The sequence below is a fragment of the Ascaphus truei genome, chromosome 1 (genome assembly GCF_040206685.1).
Source record: "Ascaphus truei isolate aAscTru1 chromosome 1, aAscTru1.hap1, whole genome shotgun sequence".
Taxonomy (NCBI): Eukaryota; Metazoa; Chordata; class Amphibia; order Anura; family Ascaphidae; genus Ascaphus; species Ascaphus truei.
In genome coordinates, this window is record NC_134483.1 from 135,509,995 (window position 1) to 135,530,217 (window position 20,223).

Genomic DNA, 20,223 nt, shown 5'->3' on the forward strand with positions numbered 1-20,223 from the left:
TGTTATCTGTGCTGGTCCTTCCCCCGATGTGGATGTGTTTTATGGCTAGAGGTGTCAAAGGGTTACTGAAAGCAAGTGAAGAAAGAGTGTGTATGGGTATCAGTGTGAATAAGAATGAATGGAGAGCCCACAGTATAAACAGTGCTCTACACAAGGTGTGTGTGGAGTGAGAGGGGATATAAATGGTGTGGGTGGGTGTGGAAATGTGAGAGTTTGTAGCACAACTAAAAGTGTGTGTGGATACTATGTGGTCCCTATTGGTGTATAGGGATGGAAAAATAAGAAGTATTAGAATGTGTGAGAGACAGCTGTGTGTGCATACATATAGCACAGTATGTACAGACATGGCCTTAAGCGCTCATGGGAAGAGAGTTCGCTAGTGTCAGTAATGACTCATAAATTTCGATCTCTGTTTAGGCCACTGCTAAGTGTCCCGAACAGTTGCATAAATTTGTATTCATGCAACCGTCTCTCTTTCGGGGTTTTAAGATTACCTTTGAGTATGGCAACCCTCAGATCGTTCATCTTATGGCCAGAGTCAGAGAAATGTTCGCCAACAGGACTGTCTCATGTTCCGCATGTGATGCTGTGGCGATGCAGGTTCATTCTCTTGTTTAGCCCATGTCCTGTCTCACCTATGTAGTTGCAGCCCCCTGGGCATTTCATGCACATGATGAGGTACACGACATTGCTGGAGGAACAGGTGAACCCTCCTCTGATTTTGTATTCCCGATTCTGGTGTGGTATTTGTATTGTGTCCGCTGTGTAGAGCATTGCGCAGGTTTTGCATCTTGGGTCCTGGCATGGTTTTGTCCCGCATTCAGTTGTACTGCTGAATACTTTACTCCTCACATAATATTCTTGAGATTATGGGGTTGTCTGTATGATAATAAGGGTGCTTCAGGGAAGACCCGTTGCAGTCTTGTATCTTCCTGGAGGATGGGTTGTAGTTTCCTGGCGATCTTGCGTAGGGCTCCTAGGTGTGGGTTATATGTGACCACCAAAGGTACCCTGTCGCTTGTCTCCTTCTGTTTGTATTCAAGGAGATCACTTCTTGGTATTCTGGTGGCTTTGTGAATTTGCTGGTCTACAATTCTGTGGTTATATCCACGGTTTATAAAGTCTGATCTCAAGGCTTTAATCCGCTGGTCTCTGTCTGCTGTGTCGGAGCATATGCGGTTGTATCGTATGGCTTGACTGTAGATGGTTGCATGTTTGGTGTGTGTCGGATGAAAGCTGTTGTCCCTCAAATAGCTGGCTCTGTCTTTAGGTTTGCGGTATACAGAAGTCTGTAGTTGGTTGTTCTTTATAGTAATGGTGGTGTCTAGAAAATGTACTTCATCCGGGGAATGGGTGAGTTTGAGGTTGATGGTGGGGTGGAAAGTATTGAAGTTGTCATAGAACTGTAGGAGGTCCTGTTCTATGACAACTTCAATACTTCAATACTTCAATACTTTCCACCCAGACCTTTCATCCGTCCAGAGGTTTGGGCTCAGACCTTCGCTGTTGCTGCATCAGCCATCCGGGTGGGATCGCCCCGGATGGTAGTTCCTGTGTACAGTCGACGTCAGGATCCTTTCTGAAGTTTCTTGGCAGGCCCGGGCACCGGAGTGCCCGGCAGGTAATCTACAAGTGCACCAACGAGTCATATCACATTCACAAGGGACATAGTGGCTGCGCAGTCACACAAATCTATCTCACTTGCGGGTGGGGTAATACTGTGTGGGGTTACTGGACACTGGGTGAGATCATCCGGTGGAGGTGGAGGTAGCGTCTTGCGTGACGCAGTAGTTAGTGTCTCCTCTAGGGAGGGACACCTGTTGATATATGTGCACATGCTTATGGTTTCTGCAAGTAAAGTCATTGGTTGTTTTACATACGTTGTGTGGAGTGATATATATATTTCCTGCGAGGAACCACTCCCCCTCTGGTGGGAGCCATCGCAGGTGGAGGCGCTGCACCAAGTACGAGGTTAATCATATTGTCATACGTGCCCCCAGGCACTCCGTGGCGGAGGCTTAGGCCTCCTGTGAGCCTAGCAGGTAAAGCACCAAGCTGGGTAATGCATATAGATCCCCTTACATACACCCTATCTGCGATTGGGGGTGGGGGGGAATATGGGTTACATTTGGAGGCGCTGCTGAGATCAGACCTGGGGTGCCCTATTCTATTTTTGTGCCAAATTGCGTATTTGAATTGTCCACCATGTTTGTGCCCACAAGCCAGGAGGTTCATGACTGGGCCGTCAGGAGGAAAGTGCTGCCTAGTCACGTGGTAGCAGTAGGGAACGTTAACATGTATAAAGAAGGTAATTTTTCTGGGAATGAAATTTGGGAGGCCCTACGGGCACTCCTGGGCCTGGACAACGTGAGGGTGATAGCAGGAACGTTTGACCCCACTGATCAGTGGAGTATCTTATTGATGTTGGCGAATCAGGACATATGCAGAGAAGGTGCCCCTCTGACTTTACATGCTCCAGAGGCCCCGCCTGAGGGCTACCCCCTTGTATATGCAAAGAGCCATAGTGCAGTATATAGGACTGTGATCATAATGGAGGCTCCCTCATCCAGTGAGTCCCACCTAAAATGGCGTCCCCCGCCAAGTCAGGAAAACACACGTGTGGCTGACCGTCAGGATGCACCAAAATGTTCTGCAAAGACCTGTCCGGGTTTGGCGCGAAAGCCAGAGTCCCGCCCCCGCAATGCGCAGCGCAGGGCCCGAATCACTCCTTGCAAGAGCGTGCCCCTTCTCTAGATTCCACCAGGGGGAGTGAACACAGTGAGCCTCAGTCAGTAACATCTGTTCCCCCTAGGAAAGGCAAAAGATGTAGCAAACCGCATCCTCAGTTGTATGAAGCCTGGCTGATTAAAGGAAGGGATGTATCCTTTCTGTTGTGCCCCTGTTTGCAAAAGGACTTAAAATTGTCTGGTGGTATAGACTTTGACCCCTTTAAGCTACTAATAGAATATCAGGCGGCAGAGGTGGATGAAGAGGGATGCATACGAGGTGTCTGTAACCAATGTGACTTCCCAGGTGGCAAATTGACCTGGGGACCCAAGTGTGTCTGCTGCGGAGCACAGTTCCTGAAGCCTGTGCTGCTGCAGCCTACGGAACCCGCAGAGGAAGATGCCGTTAACCTTTCTACCTCAACCACGGAAGATTCGGAGGCTCCACGTACTGTAACCACGGTTCTAGACTCTGCTCTAGAACCACAAAAGTTTCAAGCTACATTGCCCAAAATGGCCAGCTGCAACGCGGTGGTCGCCCCAAGTCAGTGGGCTGTAGCAGGTGTTCCAGGGGGTCCGTGCACCCCAGTTCTAGATTTGGTTCCGCCCTCAGGACTGCAGATTCCTGAACCGCAGATTCTGAAGTCACAGGGTAAGGTGTCTCTACCCCCCTCCTCTCTTAGTGATGTCAGCGATAAACAACCAGCCGTGGTGATGCGCCAGCCGGCGGACCACCCAAGTGAAGCTGAAGCATTTGTTGCGGACCCTGCTGTGGGCCCGCTGCACAGCGACATCCCTTGGCAGCAAGTGCTGGTGCCGCGGAAGAGTCCCATGGCCGTGGCGACTTCCAGTGTGTCGGAGGGACATCCGGAGGAAGAGGAACACGTCGCAAGCCAGCGGAGTGGTGAGGAACCTCCTTACTCCCCACAGGCCCCGATGGAGGCGGCCGTAGAAAAGGCCCTAACTAAGTCTCATGATCTTAGTGTGAGCCCGTGCGCTCCAACCCAAATGGTCCCAGGACTGGGATCCCATGCTCCCGAGTTTACAGAAAGTGAATGGACTGCCCCAGAAGTGCCGGGGACAGGTCCCAAGACAGCCAGGGTGGAAACTGACAGCGTCCCCGAGGACCTGTTGGCCACCGAGAGTCCATGCAGCGGTGAGGCCCCAACCCTTTACTCCCTGCAGGATGTGATAGAGATATCCGGTGAAGAGGCCCTGCCCGGTACTTACTTCTCTGAAAAGGATCACCAAGTTTGTCTGTCTCAGGACCCTGAGCTCGTGATGTATTCCGAAGGCATCACTTCAGAAGTGGCTAATGGAGCCAACAAAGAGTGTGCCGTGCCAGCTAGGGCAATCGTTGCTTTCTTCATGCGTAACATGGAGCAATTTGTTCATCATGTCGTGGACAGAGGAAAAGGTCAGGACCTCCGTTATACCGCATGTGTGAGGCGGATGGCTGGGTAAAGGTCTGGCCAAGAGACATTGCACTATTCCTTCCACCAGGGGGAGGAAGTATAAAGGAGCCAGTGACTGTTAGCCCTGAGCACGATCGTCAAGAGATTATCAGGGCGGAGGCTCACAAAAGTTAAAGTGAGGTACCCCCACATGATCAGTTAGGGGCACCCCACAAATGGTCTCAGCTGGCCTTGGTTATCATATGTGACCTGCCTTGTACCCTGTTGTGTAAAGTCAAACGTGATAAGTTGTACGTATCATGCTCTGCATTTTTATTGTATAACCTTATGCCGAGTGACGTCGTTCCCCAAGCGGGGACGTTGGATTTTTCACCAGAGGGAGGATGTAGCCAGGTCCCCTCTGCGTGCCTGCTGCCCTGCGACCCCTCCCTCGTTTCTTCCGCTGCCGCGGGTCACTCGATGGACCCGCCGGCACTTCTGGAGGGTGGGGGCCAGTGCAGGGAGCGCTTTGGCGTTCCACCGGTCCCCGGTTGCTCCCAAGCAGGGCACCGCCATCTTGCTGTAGATCGTGCATGTGCAGTGAGTCCCGACGGCCCTGCAGAGTTGCGCATGCGCAAGGAAAGCGTGAGGGGAGCCCGCGAAACCCTAGCCTACACGAGAAGGTTCTTAAAAGGGACTACAAGTCCCATGAGCCTCAGCAGCGCCCCATGTGATGCCAGGGAGCCAATAGGGCTGGAGGATGGCCCTGCAGAAGCAAAGAGATACATTTCGTGGGCTTGGAGCACGTTAGGCAGCTGGTGCCAGGAGAAGCTAGGGGAAGGAGGTAGGGTGCAGGAGTCAGTGACTCCCTGCACTAGGCCAGCAGCCCCCAAGGCCCCAGCTAGCCCTCAGTCACCCAGTAGTGTGAGTTGTGTCAGGGACAGGCCCCAGGTTAGGGACCCTGCCACGTATTATTCAGAGCCAGTTAGGGACACAGCAGACGCTGCGCGTCCGTCCAGAGGTTTGGGCTCAGACCTTCGCTGTTGCTGCATCAGCCATCCGGGTGGGATCGCCCCGGACGGTAGTTCCTGTGTGCAGTCGATGTCAGGATCGTTTGTGAAGTTCCTTGGCAGGCCCGGGCACCAGAGTGCCCGGCAGGTAATCTACAAGTGCACCAATGAGTCATATCACATTCACAAGGGACATAGTGGCTGCGCAGTGACACATATATATCTCACTTGAGGGTGGGGTAATACTGTGTGGGGTTACTGGACACTGGGTGGGATCATCCGGTGGAGGTGGAGGTGGAGGTAGCATTCTGCGTGACGCAGTAGTTAGTGTCTCCTCTAGGGAGGGACACCTGTTGATATATGTGCACATGCTTATGGTTGCTGCAAGTAAAGTCATTGGTTGTTTTACATACGTTGTGTGGAGTGATATATATATTTCCTGCGAGGAACCACTCCCCCTCTGGTGGGAGCCATCGCAGGTGGAGGCGCTGCACCAAGTACGAGGTTATTCATATTGTCATACGTGCCCTAAGGCTCTCCGTGGCGGAGGCTTAGGCCTCCTGTGAGCCTAACAGGTAAAGCATCACGCTGGGTAATGCATATAGATCCCCTTACATACACCCTATCTGCAATTGGGTGACGGGGGGGGGGGAATATGGGTTACATATATATAACTCCCATATATATATATGGTAGTAATCAGCTTAGCTAGCCACTCAATCACAAAGGGCTGGAGTGAATGCTTAGTTATTCTCCAAAGTGGACTAGGCCTTTATTTTGTTGATTTTGTATGTTTTGCCTTGTTAAAGGAACAGGCACAATAAAACCAGGATTTCATTTCACCCTAATCGGTCTCCATTAAATGTACCTCTGCACACACTTGTCGGTTAAATAGCCAGAATAAAGCAGCCTGCGTTCTCCAATCCATATGGAGAATCCAACGTCAAAGAATGAATTATGAACATTTGAATCAGTGTGTAATCTTACTCTAGTCAAATGTTAGGAAGTGTGGGAATCAATCCAGATATAGGTTCTACATCACAACCAAGCAAGATGTGCGTTGCTATAAGCGCACCAGCAATGCCATCTCAGTACTACGATCGGCTTTCCACACAAGTGAGGAAAGAAGAACCGAATTAAGACTGAGAAGCGCAATACCAATACAGTCATGCTACTGTGGCCACATGGCCCAAGCCATATTCCTCACAATGAAAATAGCCACTAGAAAGATAAAGTATTTGGCTAGAATGAGGCAGAACTGTTTACTTTGTCACACCTCTACAGGTACAACACTAGGTAACTTCCAAACTGAGATGCCATGGGAGTCAATCGGTATGGATAAAAACTCCGCCCAGCTTGAATCACCCGTGAATACAGATGCAGCCACTAGTATCCGATGACTTGCATGGGTAAAAACTAAGGCATCTCACAGTAAATGACTCAGCATTTCTGTGAAATTTCTGCTGCCAGACTAATGGCCCGTCGGATTAACACAGCAGGGGGTCCGTGCAGTCCCATTCAAACTGAATGGGACTGCAGGGACCCCTGCTGTGTTAATCCGATGTAAATTACTCAACATTTCTGTGAGATTTTGCTGCCAGATTACTGGCCCATCGGATTAACATGGCAGGGGTCCATATGGCCCATTCAGTTTGAATGGGACTGCAGGAACCCCCGCTGTGTTAATCCGATGGGCTATTAGTCTGACTGCAGAAATTTCACAGAAATGTTGCAGTTTATTGGGAGATTGCCCCAGATTTTCCAAGGCAAGTGATCGGATACTGGTGGCTACATCTATATAGCTACAGAACCCGGAAAATACATGACCCAACGGTCAGAAGAAAGATTGTGCTTGGGAAAAGTCCTCATCGAGCGACTGAAGAGTACTGAGCTCAAGCTCCTTCTTGAGGAGACATTACTGACCTGGAGAAAGGGCTCCAATACCACTGGGACTAAGGGTTATCTTCCTCCATCCACTCTCATTTGAGCTGCAGAGATATCTCAAGTGAGAGTGGAAGGATGGGCTTTAGCCGTGGCAAGCCCGAGCTTCCCACAAACAGGGGAGGTATGTAATAGAGACTTATCCCTGTTTAAATAAAGCAGCCTCAGAGCTCTGATGATCCAGAAAAGAGATAGTTAATTGCAACCACTCAATTAACTAGTCTCACCTGGACTAATGAGAGCTCTGAAAAAAACCTCATTTGAGACACAGGAGAGAGATTCCTTAGCTCACATTTGGGCTGACATAAGGAGAAGGAGGACTGCAGAGATTTTCCTCAGCACACAAGGTGCTGTAATGAGGTCAGTCCTGAAGCACACAGGACTGTGTGTTGACAGAAAGACATGAGGGGACAAGACCTCTATACTAGGACATGGATATTTCCATAGCATACAAGGGTGCTGAGCAAGGAGAGCAGAGAGGCTTTACCCTACCGCTACAACAACAGAAACAGATAGGAGACTCTCTTGTTGGACTGTTTTGTGTGTGTGTGTGTATGTATGTATGTATGTATGTATGTTTAGGGTGATAACCAGCTTAGCTAGCCACTCAGTTAGAAAGGGCTGGAGTAAAGGTTTAGTTATTCTCCAAAGTGGAGTAGGCCTTTATTTTGTTTCTTTTTGTATGTTTTGCCTTGTTAAAGGAACAGGCAAAATAAAGCCAGGATTTAATTTCACCCTAATCGGTCTCCATTAAATGTACTTCTGCTCACATCTCTTATAGCAAAAAACGAATGGCGCACAGCCAGGGAGCCAGGTGTGGAATAAAAAACTTTTATTTTATTGCAGCATGGTAAGAGACAAAATCACCCCTTGGGGGACACAGACAGAGACCTCCTTCCCCACATCTCTTACACTGATCTATAAAGAACAAGTCAGTGACTGTTGAACTGATAATATTCAATAAATCAGAGTTATATGCGGGAAGCATACAATATCACATGTGTAGAAATATATATAGACCGCCCAGAAATACATATAAAGGCAGGGCTGATCATCTATTTCCCACAGCAATTGTCTCACATTAATAGTGTACGCAATAAGTACCCAACTGAATGAGATATTTCCCATGGTAATATAAGTCCTACAGAGAAGAGGAAGCGACCAATCTTTCAATAAGACAAAGGTTTGCACAATACTAGTAATATAATTGTAATAAAATATGGTACTGCATACATAGTAATTACATGAATAGAGACATTTTAAACAGTGCTAGGTCATTTTCTGCTATAAAATTGAACCGTCCAGGAACTACGTGTGTTAACAGTCACTGTACCATATAGAGAATAGCAGGTTTAACTAGACCCTCCGCATATAGCAACTAAGACAGTCAAATGGGGATCGTTCTTGGGCGACTTTACACGGTCTCATGGCAGTGACACCGTTGACAGTAATTCTTGCTATATCTGTGGGGATATGCTATAACCTTAAGGAAAATAGTATCTGTTGGGTAGCGTAGCATTATGAGACAGGAGTTAATGGATCTCTGTGGATCTGACCACCACAGCTCTTAACACATTCTCAGTACTTTTATTTTGGGCTGTGTGTTGAATCTGGCTCAATACCTTTTAAGTGTGGGCTCAATGGAGTGGTCTTTCCAGGAACATGTGATTACTGTGATCATATCACACGTCACTTGTAGCACTAAAGTTTAGCACTAAAAGGATTGCGATGACATTAATGACCTCAATCACACAATCAAGTTAGCCACTAAATATTTTAAAGGAGTCCCTCTTTTCCTATGCTCCCCCATTACGGATTTATTAAAAGTATGACACTCAGATTGCATGCAACAAACTAATATTGTTTGTTATCCTCGGAACAGCATTAAAACAATACATGCTGCATCAGGAGAGTGAAATATACTGAATATTTGGTTTCCTCCGACAATACTGCTTGATGTTATTATACGCTATACAGTATGAAGTAAAGTCACTGTGTGGACATTCTTTAAGTTGAAAACGAACAGGTGTTCTTTACCCTACACAGAAAGACAGACGTGCAGCTCAGTCAAGACTGAGACAAAATGCTGAAGTAAAATGAGCAAGGCCCAATTATGTTATGTTCGTGCTCAGAGTGACTTTCTCTAGAAATAATGGGAAAAACATTTCGCAGAGTCTTTAGAAAAGAGATGAGATCAGAACTCTAAATGTCGTGCCAAAGGTGATGTCAGACAGACTTGAAATCTATTTCCAAAGCATTTATAGAAATGAAATCCAGCTAAAGTAAATAGTATCCATATTTGTTTTACAAAACCTTGACCGAAGGATTACTCAAGGTTTAGGGTAAAAAAAGTAGATTCAAACCGAATTTCTTCTCCATAGTACTATCTGAGGCATAAACAAAACAAAAGAGAAAATCAATTAGTAGAATGGTTGCTGGCTGTTGTTATAAGTTGAGCATTCTAATTTTGGTTAAGATGAATAATTGAAATGTCCCAATGGAAACGTAATTATGACATCACAGTACTGAAAGTACAATATATAATTAGAGCCTATTTATCAATGTCTTATGCTATAATCAATTGCAGAGTCGCGCATATGGTTCTGTATGAGACATTGTGGCACTTTGTAATTTCTTCAGTCAGAGCAGTTTTATTGTAATGAATGAAATGAAATGTATATGTATGTGCTCGAATTCTATATGCAAGAGACTTTGTGAACTATTTATCAAAGTCTCCTGACTGCGATTTTTGTAAGTGGTATAAATTTTTCTACATACATCTCCATTTATAAGATTTGTAATAATTGGGTGCCCCTTTTCTTGTTAATAATTAATCATTGTATAGGTATCTTTTTTCTTAATACATTAATTTGCTAAAGTAGGGTTTTGCCATAGATACTAAGCTCTAATTAAATAGACTTTGTGCAGTGATAGGTCTGCTTCATCAGGGTTGTAGCCTATCTGTGAAATGTGTTGGGGTATCAAGGAGGCAAGCCCGCCATGATCGGTCGGGTATGGAGGAGACGCTGTCTGAGAATCTGGAAGAAGTACATTCTCTATATGCTGGCCATTTGCTTACAGTATGTTTGTGAGTGGAATTTTACCTACATTTTATAAATAATGCACTAAAGAGTTTGTGCTTGTTTGGTATCAAACTAATGCCAAATACAGAAACAGATTTATCAACAAAGAAAAACATCCAAACCAAAGCACGGTAACAGGTTTTTTTAAAATAAATGTATCCCAATTTGCAGCTTGTTAATGTTAATATACCGATGTAGCTGGATTTACCTGGCAGCTGCAGCATTCCCTGGCTGGAGGGAGGAAAACTGCAGACAGTCCATAAGCAAATATGGACCAACATTGGCAAATCCCTCCCCCAATTATCAGTTTAATTGACATCAGCATATCAAGATATATTTGTACTGATTTTAGGGGATATTGTCTGTCATGGAAGACCAGGCAATTTACACCTTTTTACCAGGATCCGGCATTGAGCAAAATGAGTTAATGAAATAAATTGTAAGTTTATTCCTATAGGAATAGGCAGACACACAATGTTACACAAAATACAGCAAAAAGACACGCTTACTTGGGAATTGGGGTAACAACCTAAACTCTTCTAGCTGCAGGGAATCCTATCCCTGATAATAGTTGCAAAACAGGACAGAAAATATTCCAGGCAGATTTTTGCTGAAGCAGCCCTTTTCTTGCTGGAGACTTGCAACTGTAAAACTCTGGAAAACACTTTGGAGAACCTTGGAGAACTGAAAATCTGAGTTGCGCAGTGGTTTATAAGGTACTGTAGTGCCGACGATTATTCTAAAACAAACCTGGGGCAATCTCCAAAAAGACCCAGGTACATGCTGGGTATATGCTGGGTATATGCTGGGTACATGCTGGGTACATGCTGGGTACATGCTGGGTACATGCTGCAACATTTCACACATTTCTGCAGACAGACTAATGGCCCATCAGATTAACAGTGGGGGTCCCTGTCAGTCCCATTCAAACTGAAAGGGGCTGCGAGGGACCCCTGCTGTGTTATTCCGATGGGCCATTAGCCTCTGCAGAAATGTCACTGAAATGTACCCAGCATGTACCTGGCTAGTTTAAGGCAAGTTTAAGGCAAGTTTTAGAATACTCGCTGGCTCGTCTGTATCTGGTGTTTCATTCCCAAATTACTACGGCCCAATAAAAAAAGCCAGAGAAATTTCTCAGCAGCTAATTAGAGCAGGGCTCATCTGGCTGATGATGTCAGAGAAAGGGGCATGGCTATCTGCCGGGAAGGCTCTGGGGAGTCTGACAGAATCCATATGGCTGTTGGGGCCTTTTCCTCTGCCCCTCCTTGCTTCCAAATGGTCATGACACCTCCATATCCTTGATTCCCTTTGAGGCCAGAGGGTGGGGTAGACATAATGTCTCCTATACAAATGCTTTAGGCTGACTGCATGGATTTTTATATATACACCCTCTGAACCATACTTTAATAAAGTATCAACCTTGGGGAACCTTATATATGTGTGGGAAATTAGTTGGGGATATCTGGGCTCAGGAGTCTTGGGACATGGTGCAGCCCCAATGTGATTTACCCTGCAAACCTACAACCGCCAGGGGGGGGGGTGGCAACAGGGGACCACAAGTAGCTGGCCCCCCAAACTCCTGCAAACAAAAGGAATATATTTTCGCCCCAATATCCCACTTAAAACATACCATCCCAAAGTCTAGAGTTTCTGTGACAAAGGGAACTCCAAACGCCCCTAAACAGGTCAGGTTTTTCTATACTTTATAGGGAACTTCAATAACCCACAAACCCAAACAGGTTCTGGGACACCCCGGCACTAACTGGGGTACCCCTATGTTATCTAGTGATACCCCGCAGATACAGGAACACTTTTCATCCCTGTGCCTTATTTTACTGTGCATGAGCAGGGAACCAACCCAACAACCCCTATATAGGTTCTGGGTGACCGGGGCATTAACTGGTTATCCCCATTAACCTAAGGAACACTTTACTTGTTCAGGTACACCTCACATCCCAATGCCCCCTTTACCTTTCTGGTCTGTGTTGAAGCAGGGAACTTGGCGGTGAGTCGCGTAACTGTTTTCAAGGGAGGATTTTGACCGGAGGTCTTTACCTATATGTCCAAGGGAATCTGACTTGATTGCCGGATACATTTTTGGGGTGGCCAGCAACTCTGGGCCCATCTACCTAGACACAATATGACAACACTTTTACCGCAAAACCACCCTTGAAACTCGTAGCCTGTGAATCTCCACTGGTTAGCACTCCTGGAAAGGTAAAACACACATACATTCCTTATTGGTGCACAATCACATACATTTCATGTACAACCAATGGGTCCAAGAGCTGACACTCTAAACCCACAAATATGGTTCAGAGGTAACCAGCCGGGCATAATACCTTTATTGATGGCCTGGGTACCCCTTCACCGTCACATTGTCTGACTTGCATTAGTGGTTAGATGGTGCAGCTTCATAAGCTTTGCTTAACATTATATATTGTTAGTGTTAGTAGACTATGTAAATGATGTTTCTAATTACAGTATTCTTATCAAATCCGGAAACTTGGAGGCGTTTGATTTTTTTTGCTTCCACGCATCCATTCTGTGTGATGTCATTTTATGTTTAGTAGATTGTTTTCAAAGTGATTTACCTTCTTTATACCTGATGTTTGTTTTTCGTGCTGTGAATGGAGAGTACATTATTATTTAGATGACTTTCTCTTAGGGGACTGGACAGGCAGGTCAACCGTGGAGTAGTGGTAACAGTTGATAAGCAGTATTTCAGAGACCTAGGTTTCAATTGGAGATTGTAAGTAGAGTTGGTAGTATGATGGTACTAGGATTCTTGAATACTGCTACTTTTTTTTTTATTTTACCCTTACATTTCCTCAGTCTATTTCAGTAAGAAGGGATTTATTTTAGAGACTTTTATTTTCTGTTTAAAAAATAAAAATATATTCTATAAATATCTGAAGTAGTTTTATGAAACTATAACGCAAGTGAAGTACTATACAGTACGTAGACGGAGCAAACGTTATTACCCCCCTAGCACAAGCTAAGGCACAAAATAATACATAAAATAACAAATGCATTATCACCTTAACTATTGTTTTCAATAGCACAACTGTTAAATAATGTGACAGCGTTAATGGTCTGATTCTACTACATCTTTACAGCGTTACGGAATACAATGTAAATATGTGTACATTTTTATAGATTATTGAAGCACTATTTTGTCTATAAATCAATACTTTCCAACTTCTTGATGTATTCCCTTCATACAAACTTTTGGTAGAGAACTAAATATTCATGCTGAACATATTAAAAAAATCAGCACTATAATTTTTTTAATAATATATGACCAGGGAACAAAGAGATTGCTCATAGTCATGTCACCAGTTACATGATCTCATTTAGAATAGCTTAACTATGCTGAACATCTCATAGTTCAGTGTTTTCACTGTATCATAACTGTTATGTATGTTGTAAAGTGGCAATGCATTTTATTTTATATTTACTATTTACATTTATTGCAGGATTAAGCTCTGGGTTCCAACCTCAATCCTTTTAAATCCCCCTATGTGGCTTGGTTATGCAGCTTTAAAATAACCCCCCAGCAGGATTAATGTAAATCTGTGCTACAGACCATTAATCATCATAGTCACTTAGCACCTGGACTGCAAACAAATAAATTCATTCCAATATTATACATATGGACATTTATGTTACCTTTCTGAGGATGTTCTTGACATGGCTGTGAAGCACTAGTGTGAGACTGATAATCTCAATATATATATAAATACTATAAATTTTACTGTAAATATTCCTGTATATTCATTTGCATGTCTTAGACAGCTTAATCAGCTGTGGTTTAAAGATATGTGTCTGCCAGTTACACCATTGACTGACACTATACCTTTTGAAATATAGATACCAAACTGAGGCGCCAATTACGTTTTGAGTTTATGCCATCTCTCAGGTGCCAGTCACTTTGAAGTCCCTTCAACCACTACTGCTACCAGTTCACTTACAATGACTGGGTGGTATTTTGTTTAATCCTTTCTTAATTGTGTTGTGTGTCTAGCTACACTTATTTTACCCTTATACACAATAAAGGTTACTTTTAACTATCCATCTTTATCACTATATGAGTGCTTGTCCATAGGGGTTCTTTCTCTTGCCTAGGCAAGTATAGTTGTCTCGTTACAAAACCTTTTCACCCCTAGCACCTATTTACGGACAGTAGCTTGAGCCTTTCCCTCTCTCTCTCCCCCATTCCCCAACACCACATACAAAAGGTCGGCAGCGAAACAGTGGAGATCAGACTGTGAGGGTTAGTTAGTGGTTGAGGAGAGTGGGGATGACTAAATTACTAAATAAAGTTTATGGAGAGAGGGTTCAACGAGTCCTTAGGGTTGGGTTTGTTGTGGTAGTTGGATAATGTGGAATATTTAAGGTTGTCTTGCTGTGATAGTCAGATATCTTTAAAAAGTTGTTTTCTGTACCCAGTTTGTTCAGGATGTCATAGTTATCTAAGGCAAGATGAGCTTTGTATGTAGTTATATGAAAATACTCCACATCAAAGCAGGCTTCAGTGAGTTGGGAAAGGTCTATCAAGTGGAGGTGTGAAAAATCTTTCAAGTGGAGATTCCTCAGACTTCCATGTGTGTCATTGAAGAACAGTAGCACTTTTTGTGACTTGTAGAATTTTTCTAGACTGTTGTGTGTTGGAAAGTATCTTTATCCCAGTTGGCTAGTATGTAAAAAAGCAGTGAATGAGGGTTATTTGCTGGATAAAGAGGAAAGCTGTATGATGTCTCTGGGAATGTGGATTATAGATCTTGAGATGATTCTAGTTTTCACAGTACTGTACCTTGACTTCACTGGTGAGGGCTTGCAGCCATGTAGGGTTATTCTTTTAAGGCTGAGGGAGAAGTTGAATCCAATCCGAATCTCAGTGCAGAGAGTCAATCTTTTGATTTTGGATACACGCAGGCATCAAGTTGTTGTTGGTGAAAGTAAATTATTGAGTATTTATGTTGCTTTGTTATTAATTGGAATATTAATTACGTTATTTTATAGAAAAGATCAGGAGCAAGTAAAGGGTCAGACAGCCATCTTGGGCGCACTAGTTTAGTACTAATAGTACTCCATAACCTCTTTGCAGGATTTGATACAGTGGACCATGGGATCTTAAAACTGTAGTTCAAGGTTTTGTGTAAAAAAAAAAAATGTTGTTTAATATGTGCATCAATACAATCTACACACTGAGAAGTGATTAGCTAAGTTGCCGATCGATCCCTTCTCCTATAATCGGTCGTTGAAGATTCGGCTCAGGGTTCACTAAATGCATCTTTGGTCCTCTTCTGCTGCACTGACAGTCAAGGTTCTGTTGGGAAGATCATGTGACCAGGCAGGCACTAGATTCCATTGGTTGACTGCTAGAGAGGTCAGTGCTCAAAAAGCTGATGCTGTTTCAGAAGGGGATGTGACTTTGTAAATTGTTGCTATAGGAACAAAAATGCTTGTTAAATTAGAATACATTAAACATGACTTTAAAAAAAAAATATATATATATATATTTTAAATGCTACAAGTATTTTTTTATAGTACAGAACTGATTTATTACAAACAAACACACACGTAGGATATTGCTAGACCTGCAGCTATAATGGAGCTCCTGAACGATTTCTGTGGACTGGGTGACACAGTTCTCATCTGGTTTAGATCTTTTCTCACTGGCAAGTCACAGAGAGTATCTTCAGGAGTAAACTATAGTGCATCAATGCCCCTGTCATGTGGAGTGCCACAGGGTTCTAACCTATCTCCTATGTTGTTCACAATGTACATACTGCATGCAGCACTGGTTGACATAATCATACAGCATGCCTGGGTTATCACTGTTATGCAGATGACTCTCAACTCTACTTGTCCTCTGCACCTGTCTATCTACCTATTTATCTATCTATAGATGATTTTGACCCATTATCAGTCATCAACAGTTGTTTGTCTGAACTCTGAGAGTGGATGAGTGCCAGTTGGTCGAGGTTGAATCCTGATAAGACAGAAGTGCTCGTGGTGGATACTCACCATCGGGAGACATCAAGACTGCAGCTAGGTCAAACAACTGGCCTTAATCTTGAGGGTTACCAGATGCTAAACTCCGTCTGTGTCCAGAATCTTGGTGTTGTCCTTGACTGTAACTATACCCTTATATATTAGATGTCAGATGTGATAAAATTTTCTCCACCTAAAGAACATAGCCAGGATTAAGCACTTGATCCCCCCGCCCAAGGATCTTACTATGCTTGTCCATGCCTTTGCGTCCTCACGCCAGGACTACTGCAATTTACGCTACCTTGAAAAAGAGCAGAGCTACAAGGATATGGTGCAGAAGGCTGCGGCCAGGTTGTTAACTAACCAGGCTTGTTTGTGCCACATGACACCCATTCAGAGCACTAGCTTCCTGTAAAATGGCGAATTTATTTCATGATTGGTTTGTTAACATTCAAAGAACTACCTGACAGGGTCCCAGTTATCTGAAAGAGCTTCTAGTTCTCTACACTCCCATTCACTCACTTAGGATCTGGACATGAAAGACTCTAACAGTTCCAAGAATCTACTTGACTATTTTTGGGGCCCAAGCTTGTAGCCACGCTGCTCCCACTTTTTGAAACAGACTGGCTTGTACAGTTTGAGAGTTTCCCTCTCTGAAAATGTATAAGAACATGCTCAAGACCTACCTGTTTACCCAGGCATTTAATTAATGAGCCACGACCTGGCTGTTATTTAATAGCTACAGTACCGTCCAATCCTGTATTGGATTTTTCCTTGTGTTTGGACTCTTTTATAATCTTAAATGTTTTCTTCTTTTCTTGATTTTTGTAACTGTGTAAGTGCTTTGATTCCTATTGGGAGAAAAGCGCTATATAAAGTTATTATTTAAATAAAGTTATTATTGTATATTAAGATAATCTACTACAATCACAGAAACATGTGCAGCATGAGGCCACAGCACACTTCACTAAAATTCCAGTTAATCCCAGAAGGTTAATGCAAAAACTATTATAAAGTAAATCATGTTTTAATTTTTAAACTATAATAGTACAGTGCAACACACAGTCTAACCAACCCACAGCTTAATCCTGCAATAAATGGCTTCAGATTAAGGCTGCACCTCTATTTATACTCCTCCTTGGTTCCTCCTCATCTGCAGATCATAGAATTTGTTTTTTTTGTTCAAATTATTAATCCATTGCCCAAATTGTCAGTGATAGAAAGAAAATGGCAGATTGGCTTTTTTGAGACTGATCCACGGAAATCTTTGGACAAAAGGAACTGGCCGATCCAAGGTGGGTCCAAATCCTCAATCATGTTTTGTCCAAGAAGGGAGGCATGGTGAGCATCAGGCAGGTTTAATTACCTGCTTAAAAACAAAGGTTTGCCTTTCACCCTCTACTCACACACTTATGTTTTCCATTATTATTGTTATTATTTGTGATTAGTGGGGAGAATACAATGTTTATGTATGGCAGTCAGTGCATAGCTATAAGAGAGGCCACATAAATATTTTGCTGGCTTCTCTGGCATGGAAGGGCTTAACCTTTTCATTGTCCTTTTGAAGTACCTGGTACAGCACAGACCTTGGCATGCTAGGGGCCCTTATGATGTACCAGGTACGTTATGATCAAACATACATTTTTAGGTGGTGATCAATCTGAAGGCTCCAATGGAATTTCAAGCCCAATCTAAATGGATTTGGAGCTCCCTCCACATTTTTTTTCTGTATCCAGGGACCAGCTGCATCATGTGATCTCTCTAAGAGCTATTACATGACGCGGAAGTGCCGCGTCTCTGTTACCGCGGGACTACAGGTACTGAAAAGGACTCTCAAGTAAACCTGGAATATAAATGAAAGGCAGAGATTGTATAATAATAATGTTTTTTTCTGGCTTAGTGCTGACAGCGTACATAGTACAGAACTGAACATAGTAGAATTGATCTGATTTAATGAGCTTGCAATCTCCTTTTTGATGCATAGTGCAGGCGATAAAGGCTGCATCCAAATCACACATTGATTAACTTGGTTTACTCACTTAAACGACCTTTAGTCTATGTCTTCTCCCTGATAAGTATTACACACAGAGATGGCACACAACATGTATATCTTTAAGATACTTTAACACTTGAAGGTTAAATGTTCAGGATTAATAAACCACAGTTCATAGAAAGATAATATATTTGTTCAACTTTAAAAGGTAAAAAAAGCTTACAAAAGCGCTAGTTTTCTGTACAGTAGACATCTTTAAGAAAAAGTTAGACATCTTTTTTGAAAGGAATACAGGGATATTCCTAATATGTTATAATATAGGAAGAGCATTTAACCATGGAGACATCTCATTGCCATCATTGGAGTTACAAAAAACAAATCCCAGTTGGGTGAGCACTCAAGTCCCCCTATTTAAGGTATGTAGTATGAATTAATTAAATTTGTGTATATTGAGAACCTTCCCAGGTGTAGCACCGTACCAGCACATCATGAATACTTACTTGTTTGGCGAAGCAGGGGTCACTATCCCCTCCCCCCCCCTTCCCCAGGTTGATTCATAATTGGAGCCCAGAAGAAATGTGTTGCTTCCATTGAATCAATCTGAATCAATCTGACGGTAAAAATAATTGTCCAATTAACATTTAGCATTGATTGAACGTGAATGACTCAATCTACAGTACTCTTATGTTAAGTACTCATTTGTACAACTGAAAGTACACTAACATGAATCAAACATGACCATTTTCCTTGACTGTATTTGCTATTACTTCTTGTCTTTCTGCTTGTGATTATGCTGCCATCTACTGTTAAAAATCTCAACTTCCCCATAAAACATAATTTTTGCAAATATTTTATAAAAGTAAATAAAGAATGATAGGGAGCCATGTTGGTCTTTTCTTCCATATATTGATAGTATTGATATTTGTACAGATAAACTGTATTGTCCAATTCCACTCCCCCCTCACGTCTCCTGACTGTTGAGGCTGCCTTTGAATTTCAATATAGAAAAGCCTTTTATGTCTTTTTGGATTGTTAGCCTTTTATGTCTCTACTGTTCATTTTCACACCCAGTTACCTGTTTCTACCTTACCTTATTTCCCATTTCCTCTCAGCATCCATTGTAACCAGATATCCCTCTTACAAACACTGTACAGGCGGTTCCCGGTTATCTGCCGGAATGCGTCCCGCAAACTGCCGTCGGATAGCAAAACGTCGGATTGTGAATCCAATGTTAATCCGCGGCGGTGAGCATCAGACAATCTGTTCCGACGTTGGATAATGTGTTCGGCGGAATGCATTATCATGCGTCAGATAATCCGTTCGACGGATAGTGAGAACCCCCTGTATATAATATTGTGTTTCTGTATTTCTGTATGAACCCTGGATAATCACCTGACGGCCCTTACTTCTAAAGAAAAAGAACAAGCTATACTTAATACACACTATGTACAGTATATATTAACCTGTCTCTATGACCCTATGACTCTTTATGTGGGGGTTGTTAAGGCTTTTGTAGCCTTGCACACTGACACAATGGCAAATCATCTAATTAGTAGTGCTGTATACTTGTGGATCTTCCTCTGGACTGGTGTGCTGTTTCCACTGGTGTGGTTTAGGCAGTCCCTTTCTTCTTTAAGACTAAAACTGCAGGAACAGTAGGGTACCTGCTCCTATGTACCTGCTTAAGAATCAGCGGACAGCTTACAGAGCTGCCATCCCACGGATCTCAAAGCCTACATAATTCAATATAGACTGCTGCCACTTCATACACACTGAGACTGTACACTGGACCTTCATTGTGTTCTGCTCTGCTGATGTGGATACCTGCAGTACCAGTTTGATCTCCCTGCCCTGACTGAACCAGCAGGATATACTGGCTCCCCCTGACTTGTGAATCAGCTGTTGGAGGAGACTGGCTGCAGAAGATTGCGGAGCTGCTATCCCACGGACTTCAATAACAAGAAGGACAGATTGATTACCAGCTTATATGGGCTGCCTATTTTAGGGGCCTATGCTAGTAGCCTTCATAAAACATTTTGCTGGGCCTGTTGCGCTGCCAGTTTTGTCAGTGTAGTT